The following is a 24,664-nucleotide window of genomic DNA, read 5'->3' as shown; positions in this document are numbered from 1 at the left end:
GAGAACTTATGACAAATAACACAGAGAAGGCTGAAATACTCCTCAATATTTTATATTTTCTTCAGAATATTTTTTCAATATTCTGTTTTCTTCCTACATCTTAAGTTCCTTAACATCAAGGTAGGGACAGGACAACAAGCAAGCTCAGATTTGAGGCCATGTGAGTCTCCTGAACATGAACAACTACATTTCAAAGTCTTCAGGAAATTGTCTGATGTATTTGCCCAGTCACACATTTGAAAAGTCATGACAATCATATGAAATTTATTCTTTCTTGCTAATATGTAAAAAACCCTAGAAGAATCTGGAAAATGTCTAACCTGCCACGCAACATCAGTGCCCTGTTAGCAAGATAGCTTTTTTCTCTGTTTCTGTCTTGAACAGTATTGAAGAAAATAATTATTTAGAGCCCAGGAAGGAATTTGAACTATGCAATACTGGTTTGAGACCTTCTGAAGTGGTTTCCCTAAATATCTAAAAATTTGTTATAACTGATTGGAAAAATTCATTATAGGTTTTTCAGTAAATACTACAATTTCTCTACAGGAAAAAGTAATCTATTTTAATTAAGATTTAAAAAAGAAAAAATAAAAGTAAGAAATAGACAAATCTAACTACCTGCTTCAAGCTTATCTAGACTGAAATATTCCACATATTCCAATCAAACTGCTATGTTTGATTTTGGGTTTGTCATACCCATTCAATGTTTCCTTCTGCTGACAAAATGCTTGATACAATTAGTGTTTCATTTGTGTCATACTCTTCTTCTCTCTTAAGGTCTAGTCATCCTGCAGCTGGACTACAGCTACTGTGATATAATGCAGACTTCAGCAAACTGAACTACGGCAAGGCATCAGTGTATCCCAGAATTTATGAGCTGGCTGAGGAGCATCTGTTATAAAGAAGAGTGTGGTTTTGTGGCACCCAAATGACAGCCAGATCTCACCTAATACTGCAACTCCAATGAACACTAAATAAAGTTGGACCGTTCTGGGATACAGGGTTTTAAAGATACATTGAACAAGATGAAATAAAGTATTTTTTATTTCAAGACTGATAGTGTTTCCTCTTAATGGACACAAAGGAAGGCAAAATTGCTTTGCATATTTTTGATACCTCCAAATGTCTCTAGGATCCATACATTTTAGAAAGCATGTGAAATGAATTGATAACTTTTATTATCAATGTGCTATAATAGATGCCTAATTAAAGCTGGAAAAGATTAAAAAATATATACCATGATGGTTTTCAAACAAAAATTATATTTTTGAATGATCAGCGGAAAAAAGGTGAGCATCTAGTTGTAAAAGTATTGTAAAAATGTATGTTATTTTGAATTCTTTATGGGAAAAATTATGTATTTCAAAACATGTTAAGCAATTAAATTTTTCCTACAGGAAAAAAAAACCAGGAAAAGATACACCCATTACAGAAGTTACCTACTGAAAATTTTTCATCTATTCAGATGAAGATCATCTCTTAAATATATTCAGTAGCTCAGTTTTAATACATGGATGGAATGAAGGCTGCCCTGCTAGTAAGTATGCAATAAGTTTCTGCAGAGAATATAAGGTTATTGGAAATCATTAAGACAAAAGGGTCTACTGATAGGATAAAAAGTTAATTTAGTTTAGCATCTCCTTAAAATTGTTCTCAATTACTTTGCACATATAAATAACAGATACAGAAAATAAATTTTAAAAAAAGACATATAGGCAAAGAAAAATATAGAATGAAAATAAGTAATACAGGTTTGGAGGGGAATTAAATATATATCTGCAAATGGGCTACATTAAAACAATATAACTTGAGGGTTTGAAGAAATACACAGAAGGCAAAAAACCCCCAACAACAAAGCAACCCTAAAAAAACCCCAAAAAACCCAAACCCCCCCAAAACACGCCCCCCCAAAAACTGCAAAAAACAAAAACAAAAACAAACAAACAAACAAAAAAATCCAACCTCAAACAAAACCAAAACTATAAAGAAGCAATAAAACAGGTGTGTTACCCTTTTTGCAGGTAATTCTCCTTTAAACTGCTGAAATGCATTTAATGTTTATTTGGAGATATCTTTGGAATTAATAAATTATTTTACATATACAATATGTTTTCTAATGTTCTTCACTTTGTGTTTTTTGGTGTTTTAGTTGGTGCAGAAGACACTGCATGGCCTACTTCAGATGACACTGAAAGTCAGGGACTCTGATTTGACTGGGATGAGACAGGTGTAGAAATGTGGTGGCATATGTCTCATTTCACTGCTGCTGTGACAGCAAGCATGAAAATGGCTGAATTTAGTAACAAGGAAAATGTTAAAGCAAATTCAGGATTTACATCAATTGTTGACAGAGTAACCCTCAATTTAATACAAAAATTAGGAGTTATGTCCCTAAGTGCCACCTTCACAGGTGTAGGTTTGTCTTCCAAATCAGAAGATGCAAAGAGTGTGAAGAACTGAAGAATAGCCATGAGCAAATTGAAAGCTGTTTGTTGCTCCAGAGACTGAGGCAACAAAGGGACCCTCATGGTTGGTGTCTTCCACAGGCCCTTGATAAACAGCAGCTGGTTGACAAAGCCTTCTTTCTTCAGTTGCAGAAGGCAGCAGGCTCCAGTCTCTTGCCCTTCTGGGAGACTTCAACCACCAGACACCTGCTGGGAAAGTAGCCCAATAAGCTCTAGGGAATCCAGGAGGCTCATGGAAGGTGTGGTGGGTAACTTCTTAAGCCAGGTAATAGCTTAACCAGAGGGGATGTGATACTGGATCTGATGGTCACCAACTCTTAACTAATCAGGGACAACAAGACTGCAGGAGCCTGGGCTCCAGTGATCATGAACTGGTAGAGTTTGCAGTCTTTAGGGGCATGGCTCAGGCAAAGAGTAGAGTCAGGACGCAGAATTTAGGAAAATAAAATTCCAGCTGTCCAAGGAGATGGTCAATGGGACCTCCTGAGAATCTTCTCTCAGGGACAAGGGAGGAGAACAGATCTAGCAGTTCCTTAAGGAGCTCTGCCATTGTTAAAACAACCAGTGGTATGGAGGCACAAGAAATCAGGCAAAGGAAGGCAAGAGACAGGCATGGCTGAGTTGGGACCTGCTGGTCAAACTTGAGGGCAACAAGCAAATATACAGGAGGTAGAAGCAAGGACAGGTATCTTGGTAAGAGTGTGGGGGCAATGTTCAGTTGTGTAAGGAGGGAACAAGGAAGCACAAGATGGAGCTGCAGCTGAACTTGACAAGGAATAAAAATAACAAGAAGGGTTTCTATGGGTAGGTTAGACAGAAAAGGAAGATCAAAGGTGTACACCCCCGTGTGCCCCACTCCCAAAGAAGAAGCTGTCAAACCAGGAACAACAGATGAGAAGGCTGAGGTACTCAGCAACATTTTTGCATCAATCTTCAATGGACACTTCTCTTCCTATACCTCTTGAATGAGTGGATTGCAAGACAGGAACTGAGTGAACAAAGTCCTTCCCACTGGAAGTGAAAATCATGTTAGTTGCCACCTGAGGAAGCTGATGGCACATGCATCTATGGTACCTGATGAGATGCATCCTAGAGTCTTAATGGAACTGACTAATGTACTTGTCAAGCCATTCTCCATGATATTTGAAAATTTATGGCAATCAGGTGAAATCCCAGTTGATTGGAAATGGAAACTTTGTACATAACTTTAAAAAGGGTAGAAAGGGCGATGCCAGGGAGCTACCAACCTGTCAGCCTCACCTCTGTGCTTGGAAAGATCATTAACAGATCCTTCTAGAAACTATACGAAAGCACATGGAGAAGAGGGAAGTGAATAAGCACAGTCAGCATGGCTTCACCAAGGTGAAGTCCTGCCTAACCAACCTAGTAATCTCCTATGATGGAATGACTACTTCAGTGAACAAGGGCTGTAGACTTCTGTAAGGTCATTTACATGGTACTACACAACATCTTCTCTAACTTGAAGGAAGGATTTGACAACTGGATTGTTCATTGGATGAGGAATTGACTAGACAGTCACATCCAGAAGGTAATACTTAATGGCTGTGTTCTGATGGGCCTTGTGACAAGTGGCAATCCTCAGGAGTCTGTATTGGGAAAAAATGCTTATTAATATCTTCATTAATGACACAGATGAAGAGATTTAGTCCACACTTAGCAAGTTTACACATGACACCAAGATGAAAGATGCAATTGACACCCCTGAGGGACAGGATGCCATCCAGAAGGACCTGGACAAGCTTGAGAAGTGGCTCATGAGATTTAACAAGGCCAAGTTCTGGTGCTGGACCTGCATCAGGGCAATCCCAGGATGGAGATGAACAGATGAAGAGCAGCCCTGCACAGAAGGACTTGGGGGTGCTGTGGGTGAGAGCTGGACATGAGCCAGCCATGGGCACTCCCAGCCCAGAGAGCCAAGTGTGTCCTGGGCTGCATTCAAAGCCCCGTGGGCAGCAGGGGAGGGAGGGGATTCTGCCCCTCTGCCCTGCTCTGGTGAGACGCCACCTGCAGAGCTGCCTCCAGCCCTGGGCTCCCAGCACAGCGAGTACACGGAGCTGTTGGAGTAAGGTGGAAAGACACCTACAGAGGGATGGAACACCTCTCCTTTGTGGAAAGGCTGAGAAAGCTGGGATTGGTCAGCCTAAGGTAAAGAAGAATTTGGGTTGACCTTTGAGCAGAATTTAAGTACCTGAAGGGGGCTTCTAAGGACACTGGTGAGGGACTTTACAAGGGCATGTGGTGCTAGGACAATGGAGGGATGGCTGTAAACATGAAGAGGGTAGATTTACTCTTTATCTGCTGTTGGCATTTTTCTCGACATTTAGATGCTTTTACATTTCTATACCATTACATCACTTAATTTTCAATAGTAGATGATAATCACAGTTGGGTTTGGAGCTTCTGACTCCAAACCCAACCAGTATTCTTCTTACTGCATGTTCTCTAAATGTCTCTTTGTTGGAATAAATATTAAACTTACGAGTAAAAGGCAATGAGGTACTTTAGGATGTGCTGAAAAAAATCCATTGACTTTGACAATTCCTAATTCTAATATATGACAATTATGCTTAACAAAGATGAAAAATTTAATGTAATGTAGTGCTTTACCCAGTCAAACTTTCATAGCTTCTGACATTACACTAGGAAAAATATTAAATGGATTAATATATTCAGTTATCAAAGATGTGTTTCCCAGTACTCAAACATTTTCACTTTCCATCTGCTCAAAAAAAATAAACTCTGTCTTGTGTTTACAGTACACCTTGACTGCTACTAACAATTTTCACTGTCTCTTCCCCATTTACATGATTAATTTATACATATTTATCCTTCTTAATTTTTTTCTTTTATGTTACTTTCTCCATCCTGATAATTTTATGGTGTTTGCTAACCTTCTTAGAGCATAATTACCTCTCTTTCATAATGAGATGTCTAGGGTTGAAGAGATTTCCCATAGTCAAGAGAGACAGAGATCTAGAGGAAAAATAATTCTTACTGTGTTATTCCAAGTTGTGATGTAATGTTTATGAATTTTACACACCACAACTATATTAAGATAATCTACAAAGCTGTGTAAAGCATCAAACTTTTAAAAGCATCGTGTCTTGCAAAAGAGCAAAAGCAAAGAAAATTTGAAAGAATTTAGTTTATCCTTGAATAGCAAATATGTGAAGTTTGAAATTGAATGGCTAATTCAGACTACTGTTCTGTGTCCCTGCTTCAGAGCATATTACATTAACATACATCCCATCATGTTCTGACCGTACCTAAAGAGATCTCCCACACAGTGAAATTTTTGCAAAGTAGCAAAGGAATCTATACTTCTACTGAGTTTGTGACTGCATTTTGAGTTTTCTCGCATTCTTTGCAGATTTTTTCATGAAAGTCAATGCAAAATTGTTAAGTAGTAAGAATCATCCAATCCCGCAAAAATGATGCAATAATTTACTAAATTCTAGCCAGACAAAATCATGCTTGTTATAGAAATGGCGCTGTCACAATCTTTCTCAACCATGATTTCACCCTATCTTCACAATACAAATTTGCTTTCAACTGGAAACTAGAAATTGAGTAACAGAAATATAAATGAGAATAGCTAGTAATATCAGTTGTGCCATTGTCCTAGAGTGACGTCATGATGCTTGTATCCCCATTCGTCTGTTCTGTTTATGCTGGATATTATGTTCTGTGCCTTCAAGACTGGCTCTGAAGAGTGAAGTTTTGTGTTGGTTTTCTTATCAGCCTGCTCCCCCACGGCTGGCAGGACACAGAGATGGGGCAGAATATAGCGCGGCTTTTGCTTTTTGCTTTGCTTTTTGCTTTGTTCTTACTCTTGCTTCTGTTTTGCTTCTGCTTTGCTCTTGCTCGTTAGTTTGCTTCTGCTCGTTAGTTAGTTTAGCTAAGCAGTCCGATTTTTTTTCCCAGGACTCTTTTTCTTTCTCTTTCTTGGAACCACTCGAGCTTGCTCCAGACTGGGACCTGGGAAACACCAAGAGTTTGCACCTTGTGGCCTGCAGCAGCCATTTCCAGCACTGGAAGGAGCAATAACTGAGCGACCACTCAGGAGAGACTTTCTGAATTTGTCATCCTTTTCAGATAGGTGAAAGAGTGTTGTCATCTGGTATTGTTCATTTTGTGTGCTGGGGGATGCTGTGCCTGCTAAATAAACAGGTTCTTTCCACTTCTCTCTGAGGAATCCTTCCCGAACCGGTAGGGGGGAGGGGCTGTGTGGGTTTGCTTTCTGGGTAGGGCCCCCTTTGGAGGTTTTCTCATAAATTTGCCCTAAACCAGGACAGCTGTGTGATTAAGAAAGGTCTAATAAAACTAGCTTTTGAACTGCTGATGAAGACAATTTAGTGTTTAAATCAGGAGTGATAACCCCAAACCTCTATTTCCAAATTATATTAAAAAATATTTTTCTGCTGTTGTCTCTCTGGAAATATAGTTAAACACCCTCCAGAAAAAAAAAATAAATTGGTATGCATGTATAAAATATCTATCTATGTAATGCTTTTCATTTGTGTGGATGAATTAATCCCTAGTTGTATTTGCGTTGTTAAATGTTTACTAACTATAGATCTGTGTAGGAGAGACATACCTATGAAAAGTACAAGGGCAGGCAAAGAAAAATGAAAATATGAAATAAGAAAGCAAGGATTCACCTGTCTATGTATTTTTATAAATTATTTAATCTTAAAATAATTTGGGATTTATTTTATTTTATTTTTGTGATTTAACTTTTATTTGAAGACCCCTCTGAAAGTTTCATCATCTGTGCTATGGAACATTTTCTAGAGGTGTCTATGAAAGCAAACATCTTTGGGATTTGGAGTTCTTCTTTCTTCCTGTTATTCTGCCTTCTTCCTATCATCAACACATCATCAGCAAAGCACAGGTTTTCCCTATTTTTCTGATTTTGATCTATATATTAGTTTTTGGTGTGAAGAACTACTCTTACCTTCTCAGGTCATCCTTCTTTAACTGAATATATCACCTCTTTAAAATACCCAAAATGAGCTTTTCTAACATCATTGTTTCAGAATTTTTTTCTTGATATTATTGTTCTGCTAATGAACAGAACTGATTAGCTTTCCCTTGAATACCAAATTCAATTTTATAAGGTTTTGTTCAAGGTAAATAGTAAAAATGTAATTTTTAAGTTTAGTGAACTCTGTCAGTCATTCAGATTTGAATTTTGAAATTTGGGGACTAGTGGGGAAAAATATGTGTTACAAACTAAAATCAGAACACAATATTTATTTCTCCATTTGAAAAAGAGAATTTCAATGATAGTCTTTCAGGACAGAAAGCTAGTTAATTAAATGTGCTACATTTCTTAATCATCAGTGCAAACTCTGTAATTTAGACAGAATAACTAAAAAGGAAAAAAAAGGTATAGTTTCCAAGGTTGGAAAACACTTCATGTTGCAAATGGTGCATGTGTAAGACTTTTATTAGGTATTTAATATAGCTGGATCCTACTGTTCTATTTGATCATTACTAGTTAAATAAAGGATGTTAATGTTAAGACTGGCTACTTAATTAGCACTATTTACTTTATGAAGATATGCCAGCCTACCAGCAGCAAATGAGTTGTGAAGATGATATTAAAATAAAACAATTAAGTTGTTTCATAAAGCTTTGAGGCTGATATTTAGGCAGGTTCTCATCATAAAAACTCTGAACACACACAGGCAGAGCAAACAGAGTGTGATCTAGCTGTGAAATATATACTTAAACCAGAAATTGTTTTGGAAAACATGTTTGGGAAATTTTATGATCCACCTCCAGGTGAATTGAAGACATATTAGTGCTTAAATATAAAAAGAAATTTTAACTAGCTGTATATTGGGCTGAATTTTACCACATTAGTCTGTTTGACATGGAGTCTACCAAGATGTGCCACAGTTTCCTTATATACACTTCATAGAATCAATTATAGATTTATTTAGATAAATATTTAAATCTATCAATTATAGGTTTAGGTTGGAAGGGACCTTAGAGTTCATCTCATTTCAACTCCCCTGCCATGGGCAGGAAGACCTTTCATTAGACCAGGCTGCTCAGAGCCCTATCCAGCATGACCTTGAGCACTTCCAGGGATGGGGCATCCATAGTTGCTCTGGGAAACCTGTGCCAGGGCTTCACCACCCTAACAGTAAAGAATTTCTCCCATATTTAAATCAACCCTCTTTCAGTTTAAAGCTATTGTCCTTTGTTCTATCATTGCATACCCTCGTAAAAAGTCCTCCTTCAGCTGTTATGTAGGCCCCCTTTAGGTACTCCATTCTCATTCAAGACTGTATTTGAGCTTGCAGTTGCACCAAATTGGGTTCAGGATTTTTGTCCTTGTTGAACTTCATGAAGTTCACATGGGGTCAGCTTAGAAGCCTGCCAAGGCTCCTTTTCCTGGCATTCCTTCCCTCCAGCATGTGGATTGCACCACAGAGCTTAGTATTTTCAGGAAACTTTCTAAGAGTGCACTGATCCACTGTACATGTTACTGAAAAAGAAGTTAAAGAGCCACTCCCATTACCAAACCCTGAAGAACGACATTTATCATGAATCTCCACTTGGACCCTGAGCCATTGACAGCAGTTCTTCAAGTGCAACCATCCAGGAAATTCTCTATCCACTGAGTGGTCCATCTGTCGAATCCATGCTTCTCTAGTTTAGAGATAACGATATCATGCTTGCAAGCAGCACCAATCCTGAAATCAGTCTCATGGGGTACCCCAGCCCAATTGTAGGTCCATCCCCCAGCCCATCTCTGCTTCCTAATAGTGGGCTCGGAGCTTGGGATCCTGAGTGCTCCTGTTCCAGGATGACTACAAGACAATGCTGATGAATTTTACTATCTCAACATCAAGCAAAACCTCATTCCCTTGCAAGAATCTATTCTGCCTCTGACATCTGCCTTCAGCCAGTTTAATCCTTGTAGCTTGGTGTTCTTACTGTCAGGCCATTTGAGCCAGATCAAAAATTCCCACAACTGAATAGATACAATTAGAATTTCCCTTTCAATCTTGGAGAGTGTTACAAGTGTTTAATACACATTACATCTTGTCAGAAAAAAAATGGGTCTGACAAACCAGGAGCTTGGTGTTCGATGATTTTTGAAGAGTTTTGTGAAAAAATCACAGAAGCTGAAGAATCTCAGGATAAATACCTCTAAAAAAATGCTTAACTGACTTTGAAAAATCTTCTGTAGCACAAGAAGTTACTAACTTTGGGAAAAAATTGTTTACCTAATGTAAGAATGGCATCTTATCTCACTATAGTTAAAAACATTTCAACTAAATAAAAACATAACCTAAGTTACACATTTATTTGGTATGAATTGTCTTTTTGCGTTGAAGTCTCTCAAGATGTCACCATGTCTTAGATCTTCACATCTCATATTCCTTTTTCTTCTTCATTCCTAAAATTAATGAAAAAAAATCCTAAATTTAGTTTAAAAGAAATAATTAAAAATATAATAAATTATACAAAAATTGGTTACAGACCATAATCTTTCCTTTATACAATACATCAGTCAACCCTGCCTACTCCAACCCATTTAGATTCAACAGGATTAAGCTTGAAAATTTGAATTGGAAAGTGGTAAAATATCTCATTGTACAATAAAGTATTGCTAGGATGAGAGTGCTATCCCAGGATGCTTTTTTTCACCTCTCAGCATCATTGTTAGTATATTTCAAAGTTATTTAAGTGTTTCTTGAGGAAGTTTCCCATATAGGATAGAATTTCTAAAAGTCCAACCACTGAGTATGTGCCCATTCTGAGAGAGTTATAAAAGGTTTAACATGAGAAGATTGAGGGATTCTTCTCTAAATGACATTACAGTTAACAGTTAAGACTTCTTAATGTCTTGTACTTTAAAAAACACATTTATAGATGGTATTACTGCTGTGAAATATTCTTTCAAAAATAGCATAAAACAAACATACAGGTGACATTGAGATGATATTGTTAAAGTGCCTTTCTTTATTCATTAAGCCTTGCAGTATACTTCCATTACTAAATTTCTTCCGTCTTTCATTCAGACACTTTTTAGTATTATGTAGTGTGACAGTGGACCCCTTAACACAAACATGCAGCAGTTTAGTACAGCTTTCAAAGGAGGTTCAATCCCAAGCTATACCTTGTGCAAAGCACTCCTCTAGGAAACCCACAAAGGAACAGAGTGACCCAGTGAGTGTCCGTGGTCATGAACTTGGAATACTGATCATGAAGTTAACACATGAGTAATGTGTAGCTTTTCCAAGACTCTTTTATGAAGGAACAAAGAAAGTTATGGGCAAAAGGAGTCTTGTGGTTACTTCTCCAATTGTATGCAATTTAACTATGAGCCATCTGCTTTACTCTGCAAATATTCCTGCCTGAGGATTTGAGCTCTTTGTTCTAGGCAGTATGGTCGCATGGTGGTATTCTCTCATGGAGTTAGGATCCTACTCAGGGTTTTCTTCCAGGTGATGAGAATTTGTAACAATGACAGATTTTTGGATGAATCCAGTTTGAGTTCTTTCTTGTTGTAACTGTACTGCATGCCAGGTGACTCACTCTTTGCACATGCATGCCTCTTGAGGCAGGAGATTCATTACTTGAATTTAAGAGATTCTTCCGTGTTTAGGACAGAGAGATCCTTGGTAAGTGATGGACAGCATATTGAATTCATGTTGAAGAAATCCATTCAGCTAATATTAACTATTTCAAACCTTGTATAGATAACTCCTTCAGGTGTAAACCATTGTGCAAGTCTATATATTTGTGATGAGGCAGTGAGACATCTTCCAAATGCAATACTTCAAAAATAATTTTTTAGACATTGCATGCAGTACTGCTCTGTATTTCAGACTGTATGTACTGCCTCAGTATTTTCTGAGTTGACTTCTTTTATACTGTCAGATAGATAAACTTGAGTTGAACATTCATGAGCATTTCAGAAAGTTTACGCTTGAAAAAAATCAGCATAAACTGTGCTTGAATCATATGCTATTAGTGATTTTGCTTTTTCAGTTTTCTGGCCTCAGTTGTTATTGAATAATGAATGTTATCAAATATGAATTTATTAAGGTACTCACCTGTACAATAGTCTACAGTCTAAAAACACCCAATTATTATTATGTAGATAATCACTTCAAGATTATTTTATTGTGTGGTTCTCATTACTTTACAGAACTCCTATTATAAGTTTCTGCAGAAACACTTGTTCTTTGTACTACCATTGAGAGCACTGGTCACCAAAACAGTGTAAATGTAGCTATCTATGTAGGCAAAAATCACTCCTATAATGCAGATTTCAGGAAGACTAAAGAAAAATTCAGTGGGCCTGAATTTTGTGTAGCCACGTTCTTGAATAATAATTTCTACCTCGTTTTACTTTAACTCTTGCAACTTAATTGGTGCATTTATTAAGATTAGCCTAGTAGGGGACACTTTATTTTGAACAAGCGTTCTTCAATAAATCCAAACCAATAATCAGGCCAGAATGCTTCTGAATACCTTACTCTGTGACCACATATTTGCAAAGTAAACAGTGAATATCTGTTAATGCAGATTTAAAATGGACATTTGATACCTAGAAAAAAATAAGTAGGAAGGTGAATGAAGCAGTGGATACATTTCTGAGTAATGAAGTCAGTAGACTGCAAGTGACAGGTTCAGTTACTGATCTGTGGACCAGTGACACATGTGCCTTAAACTCTGAGAAAAGGGCAATGGAAAAGGGATGAACAACTCTTAAGATTTGGAGAAAATATGTAACCATTCAGGCAGAAAATTAGCAATTACATTTTGTGCCATCAGTAATAAGTATTTCAACAAAGATCTTAGGTTAACATCAGACCATGTGACAGTATATCAACCATTACACCTGTGTTCAATCAGCAACCTCCTCCCTCAGTGATACTGAGCTGCTTAGTTCAAATGTAGCTTGGTCAGTGATAAGTAAGATGGCTGACATATGCTACAAAAGTGTTCAAAAGAAATTTATTTCATAGACTTGATGGTGACTGTTGAAAGACTTTATTCAATTTTTTTAAATGTATGAATTGATAATTTGTCTCTTCATGTGCTTGTTCTAAAATCCCATCCTATTCCTCTCCAAACACACAGCCACCTATGCCCCTGATAAACTACTACAAATAGATAATTGTGTTACACATGCAAGCAATATATTTGCTAGTAATAACTATGCAAGTGATAAATCAACCTACTGAATTCAGAAAAATTGAACTCTCTTTTCACCTCACTATGAAATCTAAAGTCATTATATGGAAACTAAGTTCATAATCATTATTAGGACAGGAAAGAATAAAATTTAGTGTCAAAAGCCAACTGAAGACTATCAAAATCAATGTAAAATAACACATTAAAATGAGACAGTTTTATAAATTCTAAAAATTTGCCTCTGTTTTCACTTTGTAAGCGAAATATTTTGATGGAATCTCAAATATTGCTGAGAAGTTTTCATTAGAACTGAGAATATTTTCATTCGTTCTCACCACAAAAATATTCTACCTATACTGAGGTATGTCCTATCTAAGCTGAGAACAGAAATAGTTTTTTCATGCTGGCTGGCTTCTGGACTTTTTTGATGTTGTTGTTGTTTTTTGGTTATTAATTCCTATTCTTAGTCTTTCAATACATGTTGTTATTGCTGGCAGAAATAAGTTTGTAGCTTTTGTCATTGTACCAGGCTAAATCTAAAATACATTTGTTACTACACCCATAGCACAGAGGCAATTCCAGCTATTTGTTCTGTGGGACTTGGAACACTACTCAAGTATGCCAAGCTCCACACCAATACAGATTTTTTGACAATAACCTTGCATTGAAACATCATTAAAGTGTGTAGTGCAGACTTACTCTCAGTATATTGCTCTCTAAGCACATCTGAGTTTGCTTGGCATAAACTGGGTATCACAAAAAGGAAAAAAAAACCCAAATGAACAAAAAACTACAACAAACTAACACAACAAAATGTAAGCAATGAAATGTATGGAACACATTTATCTCACAAAGAGTTGTAAAACACTCTGACCAGAAATCTTAATCCCAGTATTTATGTTGCTCCTAGATGGCTCCACAGAATTTTTGCACACACCCACACCCACACCACGTTCCTTTGACTTGGAGAAACTATAAGAATTCCAGATGTTCTTTTCCTGTTCAGGTGTAGCAGATAAAAATAAATTACATGTGGGATATTTCTTCAGTTGACTTGTACATACTCCTGTTGTCATCATGTATGTGAAGCCACAAACCAACAACAATAGCAAAACTATCTTTTTGCTGGCATGGCAGTCCAGAACAGAATTATGGGCACTATGTCCCTCAAAAAGCTGAGTATGTTTTGACAAATACGGCTAGGTTTTCCCTTTAAAAAGGAAATCTGAATCTAAAATTATTTTAAAATTTGTTTATTTTTATGTCTAATAGCCTATCTTTACTTTTGTTTGCAAATGCTGCATCGATCAATCCACTAAGAAAAAAAATTGTATAATAAATAACAATTTTCCATATTTGTATTGAAGTAAAGGAGGAAATTATTTTTTAACTAGTTAAAGCGTGCAATAACAACAGGCAAAGAATTCTAGAAAGAAAAACTTTGGTTTTTATATATAGTATCTTTTCAGCACTGTATTAAATTAAAATTACATTTATATTAAAATGTGTGATACAAAATGACAGAAGCTGTGATCCTTCGAAAAAAAATCTTTTCTAAGCTTATCTTATTTGCCTTAGAGCTTTAGTTCCTTTTAGAAACATAAAAATTATATTTTTTCATATCTCAATTTGTGGTATGTAGCAACTGCAAGACAAATGCTGGTTAGAAAACGTCGGTTGATGTCTACCAGCACTAGAATATTCTCTGTAAGAGGTGAGAAGCAGTGGTCAGATGGGATCTACTATTGATGGCTTAATTCCCAAAACACCTTGATGTTAGCCTTGAGGTTTTTCTACCTGATTACATCTTCCTGCACAAAATCTCTCACACAGAAATTGTCTTTAAGCACCTATGAGTTTTTGTCTATTGCCTTGTTGATTTTACCTTGCTTTACGTGTCTGTGTGCTGGGTAGGTGCAGATGAGGTAGGCACTTTACCACCACAGGTTTATAGCTGTCACACCTTTCCACTAAAAATTGGCAGTCACAAAAAGTTACTTTCTTTTTCTACCATTTCTGCAGCTCAGAGAAGTGGTACCAGAGATGATGATGCCATTCACTATTTCATACAAAATCTTTCTTTGTAGACAGTCACTTATTCAGCTTTCTTTTTTTAGGTGTGATTGGTCAGAGGCTCTTTCTTGGCTGGAAAAACACCCTCTTTGAGCTCTGCCCAAGAAGGTGCAAAAGTAAATTGCATTCCCTTATTGCTCACAATATGCAAATTTTCCCAGTTTATGGACAATAAATCCAAGGGTTTCAGCCAAGTATAAGTTCATACTGAGGAGAATGTCGCACTAAATACAAGTGTTGTGAAACCTTCACAGAAGTGAATTCAGTAAACTGTTTCAAGTCAGACTTTCAGGTTTAGGGCACATTCAATCTTCCAGTCTCCTGACTGGAAGAGGATTAAAGAGGTAGTTGCAAGCTTCCTTTCCATTTTATCCATTCTTACTGTTCTTTGCCAATGTTAGAAGAAATTAAACTGCAAGTGTTCATATTTATTCCTAGACACATATTGTCACCTATTATTGTATTTTAATGATTTGTGGAACTTTTGAAGTAATTTAGATTTCTTATGGGGAAAAACATTTATCCAAAAGCTAATCTTGAATTTGAAGAAATTACCTAAAGCATTACATATCAAATTGACAGTTACTTCCCTTTGCTCACCATCAGAGACTGGATGCCTTGGTCTGCCTCCTTGGTCTGCAGATCCAAGAAAGTTTTAACTTCAAGACCAAAAAATTAAAAGGATGAAGAAAAAATGTGGTGGCTAACAGTTGGCCAGGAGGCATCACACTTACAATTAATCCTAATTATAATCATATAACTAACATATAAATAATTGCATAACTAGCAATCATATAACTCAAACAATTTGGACTGCTGGGGAGCTGGTCTAGGCCACTGGGGATGTGGGCAGCTATTGGACACTTAGGGGGCAACTGAGGTGGCAACTAGGGTGGCAACTAATTCAACCAATCAGAACTATCTGTGTTCTACCTGTGACTTTCAAAACTATATAAGGGGAACAGCACTCAATAAAAATTGGGTATTGCTGCTTGAACACACAGTGTTATCCTGTTGCACCCATCTCTACTGTGACAAGAAAATAGTAGAAAGCCATTAAAATGCTCACACATTCTAAAAGTTTGTTCTTTTATATGCAAAAATTTTGGTGGCATAATAGCATTAACATTATATAGGCTGCTATCCAATTATCAGCAATATACCAGTGTGTTGCACTGATACGCTTCTGATATACATACAGCCCTCTCAAAACCTGCAGCAATGCTCTCTCATAAACTGAGTTGATGACACAGACATCTTTTTTCTTCTGGGTGCCAGCCTACATTTCCCAGGGCAGCTAACATCAAGAGTCAACATTCCAGCCTTTTTCAGGGCATCACCTTGCACACACATAACCCTTAATGTACTTGCAGACACATCCTCTTCTATTCCTCTGTGTAACTTCCATAGAATCCATGTTTCGACTCAATTTCAACTCATCTCAAAGCAGTTTCTCTAATGCAATAAACTTTTTTTTAAAGCACAAGTTGTTTTTTTTTAAAGCTCTTCTGTCTGATTTTTTTCTCAATTATCAGATGACCTTTCCACTCTCAGTCCTACCATTCATAACTGTGGTAGTAAGACCTTTAAGTGTAGATAAAACATTGGTTATGTACAGCCAGATAATAGAGCAAAGAAGTTCTCACTTGATTAAACATATATGAATATGGGACATAGGCTACACGTGTCCTTTCATCTGTCCACTACTGAAAAAATTGATGGTCTGCTTCTGGCATTTGTATAGAAGGCAGTGGGTATGGGATTGTGACCAATCAGTATCTGATTTGCAAGTCTATAACAGCTTTTGCTAAAATGTGTACGATGCCTAAATCATAAGTAAGTGACAACGGAGCAGAAGGACAGAAACACCACAATTAATGCAGTGCACCAAAATCCAACTTTCAGCATGGGAAAATAAAACTAAAACTGACAGTGTAAACCAGATTTGTACAAGCATGAATAGCTGTTTAACCCTCTTGTAATACAGGTAAGAGATATGAATGTGTAATGTATCTGCATTTTCTCTCAAAAATTGTTCTTCCATATGACTGTATCAACACATTGCTTTTTTTCAATCAGACTTTGTTTTCTGGAATCAAAGATGACAATTCCAAAATATTCAGGTTAGTAATACTGAATGTTTTGCTATAAAGTATGCAGTTTATTCTGCTTTTATTTAACTTTTTATTAACTAAGACTATGGGATATATTCTGCATAGAGGATATAGTCAAAGTTTAAGGGAACTTGGTCTGCAAAACCAGTTTAGATCCACAGACTCGAGACTGGAGCAGACACAAGGTCACACAGAGAACTGCACTTTCTGACTTGCGTGCAAATGCTCTCCATGAGGTCTTATCAACTGGTAAGATGTAATGTCACCATGATATTTTATGAAAAATCCTTTGCTAGGATTTTTCTCCCAGCTGAGAAGCCTCAGAAAAGAAATGTAAACAATTAACTATCTGATGGCTGTGGAATGTGGTCTGGACATTGTTTACCAACAGGTGCATCTTAGATTGCACAATCTTGCACAATGTGGTTGTTTTTACTTGACCAATCACAGCCACCTGTGTTGAGACTGTGAGCAGTCACAAGATTTTGTTATGCATTTCCATTACTGTTCTTTCTAGACTTCTGATCAATCCTTTTATCTCAACTATTTTAGTATAGTTTTAATATGGTATTTTAATATAATATATAACATAATATAATAAACCAGCCTTCTGAAACATGGAGTCAAGATTCTCATCTCTCCACCCATCCCAGGAGCACCCCACAAATCTTCCACCACAATGTAATGGGAGAGAATGAACAGACAAGGAATGAAACAGACAGTTTTGCTTTATTCTTAATGGAAAATCATAGATTGATAAAACACTTTTGTTGGAAGGGACCTTAAAACTCCAATCCCCCTGCAAGACTTTCCAGTAGACTATATTGGTAAGAACCCCATCCAGCCTGGCTGGATGTGGGTGCTGGGCTACCTACCACCCTGGGTGGCTTGTGCCAGGGCCTTATCACTGTCGCAATAAAGAATTTTTTCCTAATATTCAATCTAAACCTACTCGGTTTCACTTTAAAACCATTCCCCCTTGTCCTATCACTACAGGCCCTTGTCATAATTCCCTCTCCAGCTGTCCTGTAGTCCCCCTTCAGGTACTGGAAGATTGTCCTAAGGTTTCCCCAGAGCCTTCTCTCCTTCAGACTTAACAACCCCTAAGCTCACTACCTGTTACAGCAGAGGTGCTCCAGTACCTCCTGATTATCTTCTTGGCCTTCCTTTGGATTTGGATTAGGTTCAGCAGATCCATGTCCTTCTTATGTTGGAGACCCCAGAGTAGTGTGCAGTAATGTAAAAAGATTTATTTCATCTGTGCAATACAACAATAAAAATAGATAAAACATGGATTTCTTAGTCTGAAATATCTATATATACATTTTTTCCATGTGTACTTTTCCCTGACAAATAACTTTAAGCATCACTCTAAGAAATTAATTCAATTTTGCTGCATATCTTGGCAAACACTTTCGTGGCATATATTACCAATTTCTTAAAATTGTAATTTCTAAACATCACTAAAACCTATTTTTGCAATGATAAGCATGTGTATGACTTTGAAAAAGTATGTGTGACATGACTTTTCTGAATATTTTTATTCATTACATGTATACTGTACATGAATTGTAGGATGTGATGCCAGCTCATATACATGCAGCTGAAATATATAGTACCTAATCATAGTGTAGTCAACAAAATCCAAAAGTTCTCTAAGAAGGCTCTTTGAAAGGTTCCTGAAGATTAGTCAATTAATGAAGGTTTCTTGTCATCCCCCACAAGAACAGAAGATAATTAACTCTTGTCTGTGAAGTAACAATGAATACCCACAGAATTAAGCTTTTCCTTCCAGAATTATCTGTTGCATGATTCCAGCCTCAGGAGGCATACAATAATTAATAAGCACAAATGGGCTGAAAATTTCTCACAAATCTGTCCCTGTGTAAAAGCATAGAAGCTGCTTTTAAAGCAAGAACTCATGTTACCTATGTGTGTAATTGTTGTCAGGCGACCAAATCCTTTTAATTGTAAGTGGCTTATCATGGTACCTCTATAATTTATAATCTTTCAGATTTACAAGAATGACAGTTAATTTCTTTTCATTTACATTTCTCTGGCACATTACCATGTAATTCCCAGATAGGTCTGGGTGTTTCTTTCAGTAATGAGAAATTTTAACTTTATAACCTACCTTTGTAAGGTAGGCACTAGAACATTTACTTCATTAAAAAAAGAAGAAGTTAAGAGGTTGTTGACCACCTCAACAATTCCCATGCTTATACTGAAGCCTCAGATTACCTATGAATGCCTATTATTTTATCATGGTACTTACTCTTTTCTGAAATAAGAAAGTGTAATGTGTCATTAATGCCTTTCCCCCATCATATCAATCTGTTACACTCCCTGATTATATACTCAGTGCTTTCTTTCACACTTTGCATTAAGTAGACACTAATTCTCTAATTTCACTCTGTTCTTAATTTTGGTTTTTATTTAGAAAGGCACTTAAACATGGGCTTCTTTGCCTGACTTCAAGGAAACTACTTATGCATTAGGAACAGGATCTTCTGGTTATAAGCCTTCATTTTTAAGCATGCTACAACTATGAATAATGTATCTCTTTTAATTTATCATTCACTTCTGGGACTGTAAATATGTAAAATACTTCACAGACTCCTGTCTATTTCAGAATAAATGCAGGTTGGTTCTCCTTTTTTATAATACCTGGATTTATTAGCTAGACAAAACAAAATGTCATTTTCGATCATCAAGTGGAGGATATGCAGCTCAAGAGACTAGGAACAGCCAAGCATAGTTTGTGACACATGATGTACTGAAAACAATTCATTATCATCTCAATAGCATCTTTGTTACCATCTTAACTGCTTGGCAGAAATTTGAAGAAAGTTGAAGGCCTTTACCCAATTTATACAGGATGTTTCAACATTAAAAATCCACCAAGACAACAGCTGACCATTTCAGGAAATAGTCCAAGCCCTTAGCATTTCATTTTTCTATTTACCGCTTCTGAGTGTAGTCAACAACTATAAATCGAATGAAAAAGAGAGGAAGAAAATAATAGTAGGTAATATTACTTGTTTAATCATTAATCAGAAACTCATTGATGATACTTCTAAAATTTCCTATCTGGATTTATGTTTGATTGAAAAAGCCCAAAGAGCCCGTCTTTCCTTTTTTCTTGTCAGGAGACGTGATGTGCCTTACTCTTTACAGACTGCAAACAATGCAGATTGCATGGGATATAGGAGTTAGATTCTAAACAAATGCTTTAGACACCCATATGCTGTAAGTCTCATAAATTTCTTAGAGAAGAGAAGCTATACTTAAATATTTAGCCTTCCTTTTATGTCTACAGAATAGATTAGAGTCATTAAAGATTCTGCTCTCTTTTTAGGCTTCAAGGTTGAGCCTTGAGAATATTTCGTGAAAAGAATGCACCCAGAGATCATGTTGGGCAACTGTCATTCTAAAAGGCCAGGTACTTAATCCCTCATTCCTTTGTGTATTGTGTGAAGTCTACATGAAATCTTCAATAAACTTTTGCTGATGCGTACAGAACATTTCAGTTATGATGATATAGTCTCTTCAAAATGTCACTGCAGAGTAAGAATGATTGAAGCCTCAGACATAACAATAAGTTTACTTTGAGGAGTTTTTCTTGGATTGTTTTTTTTGTTTGTTTGGTTTTTTTTTTACCTTCAAGGAAGATTCACTGCTCATGAAAACGGATAACTCAGAGGAGCATTCAGAGTGAAAGAAGATCCACTGAGGTCTGACTAGTTTCCATGAGAATAAGAAAAACAATGCATTAACACACAGGCCAAAATTTAGTATTTGTCACAATTTGGTATCCCTTGTCTCCTGCTGCAAAGATATGGTGTGTTTTAATTTTTGTATTTGTGGTGGGTTCAGTGCTGTCTAAATGCCAGTGCCTCCACTAGAATATATTTACTCATTTCCTGCTGTGAGATAGGATTAGGAGGAAGGCAAAGCGGGCTCAAAACTTTAAAAGGGTATAAAGAAAAATTTATTAACAGTAACTAAAAGAAGGAATAATAAAAATCAGAATAAAACCTTTAGAACAGTTCTCCTCCCCCCTACAACCTTTTCTTTCCTACTAACAACATTCAGAAACAATTCAGTCAGTTTATCACTTTATAAATAATCTGTGTGCAGTTCACTTAAGGAGAGGAGTTTCCCTTGCCATGCCAGGGAGACATCTCCACAAGAAGAGTTCTCTTGTGGCTTTTAAATTCCACAAATAGCAGCTGCCCAGGAATCTGCAATTGTGGAGTCCCTCACATTTTTCACAGCTTTTCCACAGCTGCAATTATGGGCCATGTCAACTTATGGGTACTATTTTAAGGATAAGGTGTTCAAGAGCAAATGTTCTCTTTATCAATCTCTGAGATTATCCTTGAGAATAGAGATCTTCTTTCCCTGTGGCAGAGGGTCTTCATCACTCTTCTATCTCTCTATCTGTTCAAACTCCTCATAGGATCACAGCCACTTCAACATCTGCTTATTTTATCATGGAAGCCTTTGCTCATATTTGCTGTTATGAATAAAAAGTTATCTATTTTTTTAAGGTTGCAGAGTTAAAACAAGTTGGACCAGTTGCTGTTAAGTTAGCTTCATTGTTAAGAGTTCTTCTTCAATTACCTGTTAATGGTTGGTGATTAACCACTGTCCCCCTGATGCTTGCCAGGGAGGGACACCAGATCCCTGCAGGTACCGGGAGAATGGGAGTGGCATCAGAGCTAGTATGCAGATGAGAAATGCATTGCACCAAATGTTGCAGTTTTCCAGGAAAACCCCTAAAAACAATGAGCCAACATTGCCCCCCAGCCTAGGGGACCTAGGCGACGTCTAACGATAGGGGCATAGTCCAGTGCCTGCTTGGATCCTTTTTGCTTCTCACCCTAACCTGAAAGGATGTTGACTAGAGAGAGGACGTGAGGCGTTGGACCGAAAAGGCGGAATCTCCTAATCTCTCATGAGGACGGAATCCCCAGCTCTGTCTGCAAACCAGCCGACAAATCTGCATCACCCTCCTCCTTCGTGCCATTCCTGGGAGCTGTTGATTTCCTACCACCTGAGCTGATGCTTTTTAATACAGGCATTAAAAAGGAGAAAGATCTCCTGCCCATTCATTTAATTTACAATTTGAACACTTCATCCTCCATACTTTTCAAAGAGGTACAGTGAAAAAAGAGTCTGGTGTATCAATTACATCTTCTCCATAGCCTTACATGAGAATTTCAGCCTAAACTTCAGGCATTCTTCTCATTCTCCTGACATCTGGGACTTGACTCTTTCTTTACTGACTTCATGTTTTTCCTCTATGTGTTCTCAGGCCGTTCTTTTCTCTCACTTGAGGGAGGATTGAAGGTCTGCAAGTCTTATCTACACACTGAAAGAGTTAAGATCTCACCCTGGGTCTGCAGATGGGCATGTGATCCCTTGGTGGTGACCAAGGCAGTCATAGTGATGAATATTCAGGCTGTGCTGGGGGAGGCTGTGTCGGGGATCACAGGGGCTGGGTTGCTCCGGCTGCATGGCTGGTCTCTGGACACTGCTGTGTTCAATTCCAGCCGTGGGCTGTTTTCTGCACGGCCTGCAGAGCCGCCTCTGGGGTTTTTTCAGTGGCCGCGCTAGGGGAAAGGTCAGGATCTCAGCAGCCAGGCTAGACCTCAGTGGCCAATGGCCACCCCTCTCCCTGCCCAGCAGCGGCTGGGGCCCAGCTCAGCCAGGACAGGGCCCGATGGGTTCCTCACAAAGGGGCCCGGCCCAGCCTGGCCTGGCCTGCCTCTGCCGGGTAACAAGGTAACCCTTGTTAACTGTTCCCAAGCCATAACAAAAAGAGAAAGATCCTGGGGTTTATTTGTTTTACATGTGTGTTCACAGAGATGTGTTTGTCTTTCTAGTGGTTTAACAAAGTGTCAATATTTAAAACTGATTGGTGTTGTTAGACACAGAGGAAACTCTCAGCAGCTCCTCTCAGAAAAATCATTTCCGTGGGTGGTTTCTTCCCTCTTCACCAAATATCAATTAATGCAAAACCATCACAGTATGCCTTATGTTCTTATAAAATCATGTGCTGCAGAGACAGATTGAGTTTAACCTACCCCCAAAGATGCTGGGCACATGGTGTGTTATGTGTCAACAGTTAAATTCAGGTTTATTAATTTCAGCAACACTATAGGCCCAATGGCCTTTTTCCTTTCTACTTCTTTCAAATTTTCTTTATTTATCCATTTGTTCCTCAAAATAGCCAAACAAGAAACTGATCATGTCCTCTGGTGAGTTATCTATAAATTACTTACATATTAATGTGCTGTGTAGACTAGCCATGTACTATAATGATGGGAGGAATTTATCTTAGTATAAGGACTTCAGATTTTTTATTTATTAACTTATTTACAATTGAATACGATCTCTATATCCCATTCCCAAACTCACAAAAACATGAATCTAGCAATTCATTATTAATTAAATATTTAACAAAACTTATCACATAATGCATTTGTACTCCAAATTAAGCATGTTTCTAGACTATATCTGCTGCAACAAAGAGCAAAAAAGGTTATCCTTCAATTTCTTGAGCGTATTAGAGGAGGATAAATGATGTAAGAATAATAAAATGATGATGCAGAGTCAGAAAATATTAACTCCCACAACTCCCAGCCCCAAGAACAGTGAGCTAATATCTGAAGTAATGACCATGAAATTATAATTTAAAACCTACTGGATACACATTTATTTTCTGTAAGTACAAATTCAAAATTTATACAGACACATGCAAGGCTAATTTCATAAATTATGTCAAAATTTGAAATTTAAAATAATTTTAACAAGTCTCTCAAACAAGTTTTCAGCAGGGACAGTGTTATTACTGAATTAGATTTTCCCCATAGTTTTAGAGTTCCCACACCATACAGAAAAAGCTTAACCTTTGTTATACTCATTAGGTTGGTAAATCAGCTCTTTAGAGATAGAGGTTTTGATCACTTGGTGAAATGAAAGATTTCAGTCTGGGCTTTGTTGCTGTATCTATAACATCAAAAAGTTAATAGGTGTGAAATGCATGAGGTGGGATTTATTTCCTCTGAAAGTTAATTTCTAGAACTCCTGTGAAAGATAATCTAAGAATATGGGAAACATCCTTTCATTAGGCAGTTTGTGAAGACATAAACTCTGTCTTGAGGAAATTTCAGCTAATTTTAACTTCTCTTTCAGTTTATTATAAACTAATTTGCGAACAAAGAGCATTCTGAAGATTAAGTGCCTATTATACTTCTTAAGACATCAAAAATAGCATGAAAGCTCTTTGAAAATGTGCTGTTCTTGCTGAGTGATTTTCACAAGAGAAAGTTAAAACTTTTGGTAGCTATTTAAGAATGTGCTTGGCTGTGTACTTTTTCTCCTTTCACAGCAGACTTTACAAACCATAATTATTCTTCTGTTAGGAAAAAAAGCATGTGAAGTTTATTGAGTTTTACTATATTTCCTCTCTTTTTTTTATTCACATTCAGTGTTTAAAAATATTAGGCCTTACTACAAGTTTAGTTTGAGAGTTGATATGAAATAATTTGACTGTAGTTTTCAAATTTTATGTAAGGGTTGGACCCTTGCTCCATACTCTATGCTTGACAACACTGGAAGTATAATGTGCTTATTCAGTGACTGATAATTCAACCTCATGTTTCTAAATCTCATTTGCATATGAATTATTACTAAATTTAGAGTGGATTGTGAGAAAGTTCTTATTTTAAAAGTTTTAATATCTGCTATTCTTGAAAGGGATGCTTTATGCTCTGCAGGTCATCAAATATATTTGGTCTTAGAAGTAGGCAA

The 24,664-nt window shown here is 37.0% G+C and overlaps 2 long non-coding RNA genes across 2 annotated transcripts in view; one reads left to right on the top strand and one right to left on the bottom strand.

The window, feature by feature from the left end:
• Positions 1-9,663: 9,663 nt before the first annotated feature.
• On the bottom strand, positions 9,664-22,987 carry LOC135290848 (uncharacterized). The gene is made up of 3 exons (XR_010353654.1): positions 22,936-22,987; positions 17,960-18,101; positions 9,664-9,906 (listed from the first exon to the last, which is right to left on the bottom strand). It is a non-coding gene; the product is annotated as an uncharacterized LOC135290848 (long non-coding RNA).
• The window catches only part of LOC135290850 (uncharacterized), a 34,020-nt gene continuing 31,922 nt past the window's right edge, over positions 22,567-24,664 (top strand). The window contains exon 1 of the long non-coding RNA XR_010353655.1: positions 22,567-22,633. This is a non-coding gene — a long non-coding RNA (uncharacterized LOC135290850). The remainder of the gene's footprint in view (positions 22,634-24,664) is intronic.

Source organism: Passer domesticus, chromosome Z, assembly GCF_036417665.1.
Source record: "Passer domesticus isolate bPasDom1 chromosome Z, bPasDom1.hap1, whole genome shotgun sequence".
NCBI classification, from domain to species: Eukaryota; Metazoa; Chordata; class Aves; order Passeriformes; family Passeridae; genus Passer; species Passer domesticus.
The sequence above is the reverse complement of the archived record's forward strand: the minus strand, read 5'-3'. Positions and strand labels throughout refer to the sequence as shown.